At 48.3% G+C, this 9629-nt stretch overlaps 1 long non-coding RNA gene across 1 annotated transcript; it reads right to left on the bottom strand.

The window, feature by feature from the left end:
• Positions 1–1814: 1814 nt before the first annotated feature.
• On the bottom strand, positions 1815–4224 carry LOC144579237 (uncharacterized). The gene is made up of 2 exons (XR_013526384.1): positions 4100–4224; positions 1815–2415 (listed from the first exon to the last, which is right to left on the bottom strand). It is a non-coding gene; the product is annotated as an uncharacterized LOC144579237 (long non-coding RNA).
• Between the last annotated feature and the right edge of the window lie 5405 nt (positions 4225–9629).

Below are 9629 nucleotides of genomic sequence, written 5' to 3'. Positions count from 1 at the left end.
AATGAGACAGAAAAAGGCAGATTAGGTGGACGGGGTAGACAGAGATGCTCATCTTAGCTTTCACAACAGGCTGCATTCCCTCTCCCTCCATTGTGTGCCAGGCCTGCCAGCCTGCACCTGGCCCCAGTGCCCCCCTGGCTTTGGTCTTCATTCTTGTGGTTAGGCAGTAGTGGAAGTCAGGCAGCTGGCTGGACCAGGCACCCTCTGGGAATGGCCTGGGTGTTCACAGCTCAGGGCTGGGACCCAGCACACCAGCAATTATTCCTTTTCCCTTTTGCTACTGATTCTTCTCTTCTTCCTTCATCATAGGGCCCATCAGAGCTGGTGGCTAGAAATCATCCAGAGGGCTGTAAATATTAGTGAGGCTGGGCGGTCCCTGTTTTGGCCCAGGCATAAGCAGACAGACGGGAAGTGAAAGTGGGTAACCACTGGAAGGTGAGGGCGAGGGCTGGTTTCATCATCAGCGCCCTTAGCAGTAAGAGCTATGAGCCAGCTTTTGCTGAGACGGTGAGTAACTACAGATTAAAAATTCCTAGCAGCAAAGCTGTGTGTCTTCAGAGTTTGGTTATCCACGCTGACCCCATAACAACCACCATGCCAACGGCAGGGAACATCAACAAGCAAGGAAGTGACCATGAGTATGACCTTGCCACAAAAACAACCATATACCCCACACCCCTGGGGAAGGAGGCACCCACCAGCTGGGCCTTGGGGGGCTGTTCCAGAAAGCGCGGGCTGGGAGGAGGATGGATCAAGGAAAGAGGCCAGGGTCTAAATAGAAAGGGCCAGTAAAAGGGAGAGACAGGCTTGCTCATCAATGACCACTACAGAGCTGGAAAGAGGAGAAAAAGCTGCACTGCTGAGGATCAGAGTCTAGAGGTTTCAGTCTACTGAGAGTTAAAGAGATGCCACCAAGCACGGTGGCTCACATCTGTAATCCCAGCACTTTGGGAAGCTGAGGCAGCGAATAACCTAAGGTTGGGAGTTCGAGACCAGCCTGATCAACATGGAGAAACCACCATCTCTACTAAAAATACAAAGCGCGGTGGCTCATGCCTATAATCCCAACACTTTGGGAGGCCGAGGTGGGCAGATCACGAGGTCAAGAGATGGAGACCAACCTGGTCAACAGAGTGAAACCCTGTCTTTACTAAAAATACACAAATTAGCTGGGTGTGGTGGCACACACCTGTAGTCCCAGCTACTTGGGAGGCTGATGCAGGAGAATTGCTTGAACCCAGGAGGCTGAGGTTGCAGTGAGCCGAGATCATGACACTGCACTCCAGCCTGGCGCCTGGTGACAGAGCGAGACTCTGTCTCAAAAAAAAATACAAAATTAGCTGGGCATGGTGGCACATGCCTGTAATCCCAGCTACTTGGGAAGCTGAGGCAGGAGAATCGCTTGAACCTGGGAGGCAGAGGTTGTGGTGAGCTGAGATTACACCATTGCACTCCAGCCTGGGCAACAAGAATGAAATTCCATCTCAAAAAAAAAAAAAGAAAAAAGAGATGCCAAAGCCAAGATTAATGTTGGCAAAGGAGATGTGGATGGGTCATGAGGCCACCAGCCACGTGTAATCAGAAGGAGATTGAAAAACATCCCCACCCGTGAAACTGGCATTTTCTCTTATGTGCTGGGTGGACATTTGGCAATAGCATATAAAAATGAAAACATTTGCATATCCCTTGACCCAGCTAATCACTTGCCCAAGGACATGCACATGCTTTATAATGGTCTACTCCACTGCAGATAATAAAAGAAGGAACACAGGGAGATCTCTATGCAGTGACATGCGAAGTTATCAAGACAGTTGCAAAACCCCAAGGCATGATTTTATTTGATTAAAAAGAAAAAGGTATATACCATATATTACAGTAAAAATATCTTATATGTGTGTGTATATCACAAGTAATGATTAAAAGTAGGAATGTCGGGGGTTAGATTAGAAAGTTGAGATTCTAAGAAGGAGTACTTTTCACTTGATATTCGTCTCTATGGTATAGTTTTTACATGAGAATGTCTTATTTTTATAATAATTTTTAAAAATCTTGAGCTACTCTTGCCCTAAACTATTTCCCCTATTAGTCTGGTTGTTTCAGGGCCCATATATTGTGAAATAAAGAATACAAGTCTGGGGCCGGGCGCGGTGGCTCAAGCCTGTAGTTCCAGCACTTTGGGAGACCAAGGCGGGTGGATCACGAGGTCAAAAGATCGAGACCATCCTGGTCAACATGGTGAAACCCTGTCTCTACTAAAAATACAAAAAATTAGCTGGGCATGGTGGTGCGTGCTTGTAATCCCAGTTACTCAGGAGGCTGAGGCAGGAGAATTGCCTGAACCCAGGAGGCGGAGGTTGTGGTGAGCCGAGATCGCGCCATTGCATTCCAGCCTGGGTAACAAGAGTGAAACTCCATCTCAAAAAAAAAAAGGAATACAAGTCTGATAAATATGAATTTGAATGGGGTCAATGGAATAGAGTATTTGAAATTGAAGTCACTGCATGAAATACCCTCTCCTTTGCCCCCTTCTCTCCCTTCTCTGTCCTGAAGTCATTCCTTTGGCTTAAATGGGGAGTTCACATAGGGTGGTGAGAAGAACAGTAGACTTGGAGTCTCTCACCCAGAGCCTGCCAGGGCCACCTGTGCAGGACTCCAGGCCCTACTCTACAACTTGTCATTTGCCTCCCTGTGGGCTCTCAGACCCTCATTTCTCTGCGATAGGGTAAAAAATACTTGCTTTGCCTATATCACACAGATGTGAAGATAAAATGAAACAGTGCCTTTGAAGGTACCTGGAAACAGGAGAGTCCTACACATATACGCAAGGTTTTTACAAATCACCATTAACATTTGATGTTCATTAAAAAGGGAGAGGCAAGTGGGTGGAGAGGAAGGAGTTAAAAAACATAATAAAAGGTAGGGGCAATATCCCAGGTCACAGTTAAAAAGTTAATTCTCTGTGGGTGGTGGGTGCTGAATGGCTGAATAAGTGGACAGTCCGAAAATGGATATATTTTGGGGCAATAGTGAGTTGCCCCCAGGAAGAAAATCACTTTAGGAAAATAAAACTGGGAAGAATTTGTGCAAAATGGATGACACCAGCCAGAGAAGCACTTCAACCTAAAACATGGTAAAGGTGGTATATACAAAATTAGGCCAGGGGCAGTGAGTTATGACTGTAATCCCAGCACTTTGGGGGGCCGAAGTGGGTGGATCCCTTGAGCCCTAGAGTTCGAGACCAGCCTGGGCAACATGGTGAAACCCAGTCTACAAAAAATACAAAAATTAGCTATGCGTGGTGACATGCAACTGTAGTCCCAGATACTGGGGAGGCTGAGGTAGGAGGATTACCTGAGCCTGGGAGGTCAAGGCTGCAGTGAGTTGAGACTGTGCCACTGCACTCCAGCCTGGGCAACAGAGTGAGGCCCTGTCTCAAAAACAAAACAAAACAAGCTGGGCATGGTGGCTCACGCCTGTAATCCCAACACCTTAGGAGGCTCAGGCGGGTAGATCACTTGAGGTCAGGAGTTTGAGACCAGCCTGGCCAACATGGTGAAACCCTTGGCTCTACTAAAATTACAAAAATTAGCCGGGAGTGGTGGCGGAAGCCTGTAGTCTCAACTACTCAAGAGGCTGAGGTGGGAGAATTCCTTGAACCCAGGAGGTGGAGGTTGCACTGAGCTGAGATTATACCACTGCACTCCATCCAGCCTGAATGACAGAACAAGACTCCGTCTTAAAAAAACAAAACTGGGGGATACCCAAATCCAATTAATATCCAAATAAGTGCTTGCTAAATGCCAGGGATAGTGCTATGCATTTTACTTAAGTCTCAGAACAACCCTCTTATCTCCACTTTACAGAGGAATGGGAGGCACAGAGAAGTTAAGCAATTTGCTTAACCTCATAGCACGTAAATGGTAGACAAGACTTAATTTCTAACAGTCTGGCCCCAGGGCCCATGTGCTAAACTATTCCTTACCTAGAACAGTAGGAATGCCTGCTCAGAAAAACAGGACTTAAAACAGAAAAAAAAAAGTGGTGTTTTTTGAACATCTGATTGAGAAAGAATGTGTTAACATATTGTTTCTAAACTTACCAGGTAACAAGAGTCATTCTTCTTGTAACTGCTTCCCAAACTGTGGCATGCTTATGAACCATATAGGGATCTTGTTAGAATGCAGATTCTCATTCAGCAGGTCTGGTGTGGAGTCAAGGCTCTAGGCAGAGGGCAAGAGGGTCCCCATCATTTGGAGATGGACTTCCCCACTGAAAATGAAGAAACTGGGTTCTGCTCAGAACCTCAGTCTCCCATGAGGCAGTTCCCAATAGCGGAAGCCTCTCTTTGAGTGCCCCAAACAACTGAATTTCTGGACCAGCAAAGCTGAGGTACAGCCCCAGGCTCTAGACCTTCCCTGAAAACTCAGCCTTTTGTGCCCAGCAAGCTCTGTGGGGGTCTTGTTGGGGACCTTTCTCTTACTGAAGGGATCAGATGAGTGAGGGGCACTGACCTGGGAAGAGGGATGCTGGGGAGCAGGAGGCTCTGTAGTGTGGACTATGCAGTGAGTGGCCTGGCACAGACTCCTGTGCTCAGGTCTGCAGAGAGAGCGAATGATAAATAAGGATGTACTGGAAGATGAGGTGTGTGGTTCATGTACGGAAGTGCAGGTCTGTTGGGGGAAAGGAGAGATTGACTTCGCTTCCTTGGCTGTTGTGTTCATGGCCAGTCCTCAGTGTGAAACTTAATGCAAGGAGTTTGTGCCCCATGAAGGCATGGGCTGGTCAGTCTTGTTGATCCACTAGATTCATAGCAGGTTGTTGACTGAACAGACGAACAAATGAATGAAAGGCTATAGAAGCCATACAGAGCCCGATGCTGTTACTCTCCACCTCCTCCTGAGATGACTGTGGGGATGACTCACGTCCTGCTGCCCCCTCACTTTCTCGGGCTAAAACCACACATCCTGGACTGTGCGGGCAGCGAGCTGACCTCTTCCTTTTCTGCTGCAGGATCTTCATTACACACAGTTTCTGAGTTTCCAGCAAGTTGTCTTTCTTCCTCATTTAAGTGATGAGAAAACTGGGCCTTGGGGAAAATGAGAAGTCCCAGTTTAGGTCTCCAGAGATGTCTCCTAAAGAAGTATTCAGGATGCTATACTGTTCGGAAGCTGGCTCCTGAGACACCTCGACCATTTCAGGCTCTAAGAACTGTGCTTCCATTCCCTCCGTCTGGCTCCTATACCATATCACACCCAAATATGTGAACTCAAAGCCAAAGAGAAGAGACCAGGCCATGTGCAGCCAGGGTGGAGGCATGTAAAATCTGGAGAAGGGGGACCAACCTCTTACACTCCTGTGTTGGCAGAGAAATGGACCCACCAGTTTGCCTGGCACAACCAAAACTCAGCTCTTTCTTGCTGTGGGATGCTGGTCTGAGGCCAGTCTCAACCAGTCTCCATATCACGGCTCAGTGAAAGTACCCCTTCCCCACCCTGGATCCCAAGCATCCCTTGGACCCTGCCAGGACAGAGCCACAGATGCTGGGGAAATGGGAACTGTCTGGAGAGGCCAGCCACATCCAAAGCCGGTGGGAAAGCGGTGGTGGAGACATGTGGTCCTTGCTAGAAACATTATTTTGAAACCTATTTCCTATAGGAATTGACTACAGGTGGGTTTTGTCTTGCAAGATAGGTTTCCTTTCTTGAGAAGTCTCAAGAGAACAGAGTTTTCGGTAACTCTAGACATGGTTAGGTCACTGCAACAACTTTATTTCTGGAGAGAACATGTGCTTTGGCTTCCTGCCTCTTCCTACTCTGGGGAAACTGGGGCCAATCTTGAAGACTGAACTCCTAGAAATGTCCTTTTCTATTCCAACAGGGTTTGACACGGCTCAAAATATAGGCTGTAAAAGCAAACGAGTTAATAAAAATGAGGGGGAAAGCAGAAGGAAGTGGATGTGTTAACTTAAGTGCAAATAAGAGTTGGCACCTAGGGCAATCATACTTGCCTCAGCACTTGCTGGCATCTGGGAAAAGGCACAGTCTTGAAATTTGTTAGGTTCTTCGCAGCTTTAACTGTCGCTTCCTTCTCTGTGCCTCTGTTTCTCTGTCTATAATGTAAGGGGAAAATACCTCATCCAAGCTTTACTGAGAGCATCACCTGAGACAATCCATGCAGAGCACCTGAAACAGTACCTGGCACAGAGTAAGCATTCAACTTCATCACAGATATTATTACCTCATTCATCTGGGGATGGGGAGGGCATTGGTGCGTGGAGGAGCTGGTTCTCCTTTACCTTCTCTTCTCTGGATGTTCTCGCCTCTGCTTCCATCCAAGTCCTCATAGATGGCCTCTGAAGCCACCTTTGTTCCTGGTCTGGCTCCACAAGGTTCCCATACCCACTTGAGTTCCCCCTGCTCCAAGCAGACTATTCCCAGGATGATTACTTCATGCACATTGAACAGTGACCTCAAATGCAGTTCCTTGACTGTACCTCTCTGAACTAAAAAGTACAGAAATGGCATTGTCTCCTCCTTTTGCCTGGTCTGGGCTAGGTTGGGATGCGGGGGAGAGTAGCTTTCCTAGCTCTCAGCAGCTTAACTCCACTCAATTAGTGAGAAGACTCCAAACGCACAGTGCCCGGCACGGTGTTCTAAAACATGCCACAGGTTGTCTTCTTTTGTCCTGAGGACAAGGGTTGGGAGGGACCCTCGGCTCACAGAGTTAGTGACAGCGACTCTCCAAAGATCCTATGGGCACTCAGGGTCTGAGCCAGGCCAGTGAGCCCATTCATGTGGCATGATCCACAACCCTGCTCCTCTTCTTCTGGCAGCAGCCCATTTTGCATGTCCCCTCACTATGAGCTGTGGGAGAAATTTGAAAGAGCTTGCATCAAAGGGCAGGGGGATGAGGGTGGTCCTGACAACTGACAAATGCTTCATTTTAAACACGGGCTATGTATGACAGGCCTTTAGTTAGTTATTGAACAAAGAGAATAAGAGTTCTTTTTTTTTTTTTTTTTTTTTTTGAGACAGAGTTTTGCTCTTGTTACCCAGGCTGGAGTGCAATGGCGCGATCTCGGCTCACTGCAACCTCCGCCTCCTGGGTTCAGGCAATTCTCCTGCCTCAGCCTCCTGAGTAGCTGGGATTACAGGCACGTGCCACCATGCCCAGCTAATTTTTTATATTTTTAGTAGAGACCGGGTTTCACCATGTTGACCGGGATGGTCTCAATCTCTTAACCTCGTGATCCACCCACCTCGGCCTCCCAAAGGGCTTTACATATATTCATTCACTTGGTCCTCACAACAGCCCTGTGAATTAGAACTCTCAATCTCTCCCCTTTACAGATTAGGGAACTGAGGCAGAGAATTTATTTGCCTATAGTCACAGGACTAGGGAGTAACAGAGCAGGTGGTCTGCTCTTACAGTCTGTGTTTAACCGCCAGACCAAACTGCCTCCCTAAGATGCTAGAGGGTGTTTGTGCCAATGCCTGGATTGTAAGAGATTAGATTTTCTTTAGGATCTCTGACCTCTTCCCCAGCATTCAGAGATAAGGCCAGAAACAATGCCATTTGTACACAAATGGATGGTCCTCCTATCTCCTATTTCTATTTACAAGGCACTGTAACTTCCCAGGGGCAGAGCCCTACCTCTCCTCCCTTAGGGGAGGATGAAGGCGTCCTAACCAAGGAAGGTCCAGGTCTCCAAGGGCTATACCCTACTGATCCTGAGGCACAGCAGTGAGGGCCCACCCCAATTCCTCACCTCCCTTTCTACTCTCTGGCAGAGGCATTCTCAGTGTTGGAAAGATGAGGATTTCTTCCTAAAAAAGAAGAGTTATACTATATCAGAGCCTGAGGATACAGGCAGTTTTCATTTGCAATGCAAGGGAATGCCTTTGAATCTCTACCTTATGATTTCCCTGCATACCGACCCCAGGGGCCTGGAGAGTGTTCTCTCACTCAGATGAACCTCTCACAGATTGTCCAGCAAGTATTTGCCAATGTCAAGAGCTACCTCCTATCACAGCTCTACAAAAATACGCCTGTGGACAGATTGGAAAAAAAAAAAAAAGACAACAACCGCACACTAGAAGTTCTAGGCAATTTCCTTGCAAATAACTGCTTTGAAAATTGGTGTTTTAAATTGGCAGAACACTAAGGACTTTGAACAGATCATTCTTTTTACTCAATGTTTTCATAACCTTTAAGTGAAGGTGGAGGGAGCAGTACGTTTTAAGATGCCAGGATTACACTACAGGGTCAGTGCTCCCGGATATGAACTTTCTTTTTCAGATACGACCTTGGGACCTAGAACTTTGTAAGTTACTCATACAACTCCATCAAATGTTCTAGGTAGGTCAGAGGACACTCAGGTTGTTTAAGCCTCTATAAATGACTCAGACAGCAACAATTTACAACGTCTTTGTTTCTGCTATGCAGTGCCCTGCTGTTAGAGATAGCAAAAATGTGGGGAAGGCTTCGGAGCATGCTAAGCCTGGTATTTCTGGCTGGAATTTTTACATCTCCTTACAATCCTCACAAGAGACCACGACCTAAATCTCCCATGGCATGACTGGTTAGACTTGCTTCTAAGCCATATAATCAAACAACCCCCAAATATACATAAAGCATCTGAATAATGTCAAAACTACACTATATACCACGCAGGGGACCAGAAATCAATCTTTACCTCAAAAGGATAAGCTTCCAGGATGCAAGAACATCCCCTCCCACCCTTTTCTACATTCTAAAACAAGCACATTCACGGTAACAGCAAAGCGGAAATCAGCTTTTCCTGAACATCTACTGAGTTCTAGCCACATTCACACACGTTAATTCATTTAATTCCAGCCACAAGGTGGGCAGCCACTGTTAACATTTTACAATTGTGAGAACGCAGTCAGAGATTTGGGACTTGCTCAAGGTGACACACTGCAGCAAGGAGTCAGAATTTGAATCCGAAGCAGTGTCCTTCCCCCTCGCCACAGCTGCGGCGCTACAAACACAGGTAGGCCACGGGGAAATTAATGACCCACAGCCATCCTTGCAGTTCTGCGCCATAACTGGGGAGACAAGCTGGTTCCCGTGACTCTTCAGTCCCAAGTGCATGACTGCGGGAGCAAAGCGACCACATGAGCATTTCCCCCCGCCTTCCCCCAGGCGAGGGACAGTGCCAGGCCAAGGACAAGTCACAGGTGCAACAACGTGCCAGAACTGGATCTGGAGCCCCAAGGCGCAAGCTCTCCCGCAGCGTCACCGGGCAGACGGGACGGGTGTGGCCACCGGGCGCGGCAGGTCATGCGTGCGCTGAAAGTGCGGCTTGAGGGGCGGACGGCTTTCGGAGCCCCGAGAGAGGACCTAGGAATGACCTTGGTCGCAGCCTCTGTAACCCCGCATGACGGCCTCCGGGGACACGGCGAGGTCCCCCCTGGGTCTCTGGCGGTAACCAGCCGGCGGGACCAGACAGTGCGGTGACTCCCGGATGAGGGCGCCGGGAGGGGTTGTCCCGCCCCACGTGGACCGGCTCCCTGCTGGGGGCGTGGCCACCAGCGCGGGCCGAGCCAATGAGCGCCACCGTCGGGCTCACCAGGCTGGGCACGCCGGGTCGGCGGGGGCTGCGTCAT

Source organism: Callithrix jacchus, chromosome 14, assembly GCF_049354715.1.
Source record: "Callithrix jacchus isolate 240 chromosome 14, calJac240_pri, whole genome shotgun sequence".
NCBI lineage: Eukaryota > Metazoa > Chordata > Mammalia > Primates > Cebidae > Callithrix > Callithrix jacchus.
Note: the sequence above shows the minus strand (reverse complement) of the source record. Positions and strands in the feature narration are given on the sequence as shown.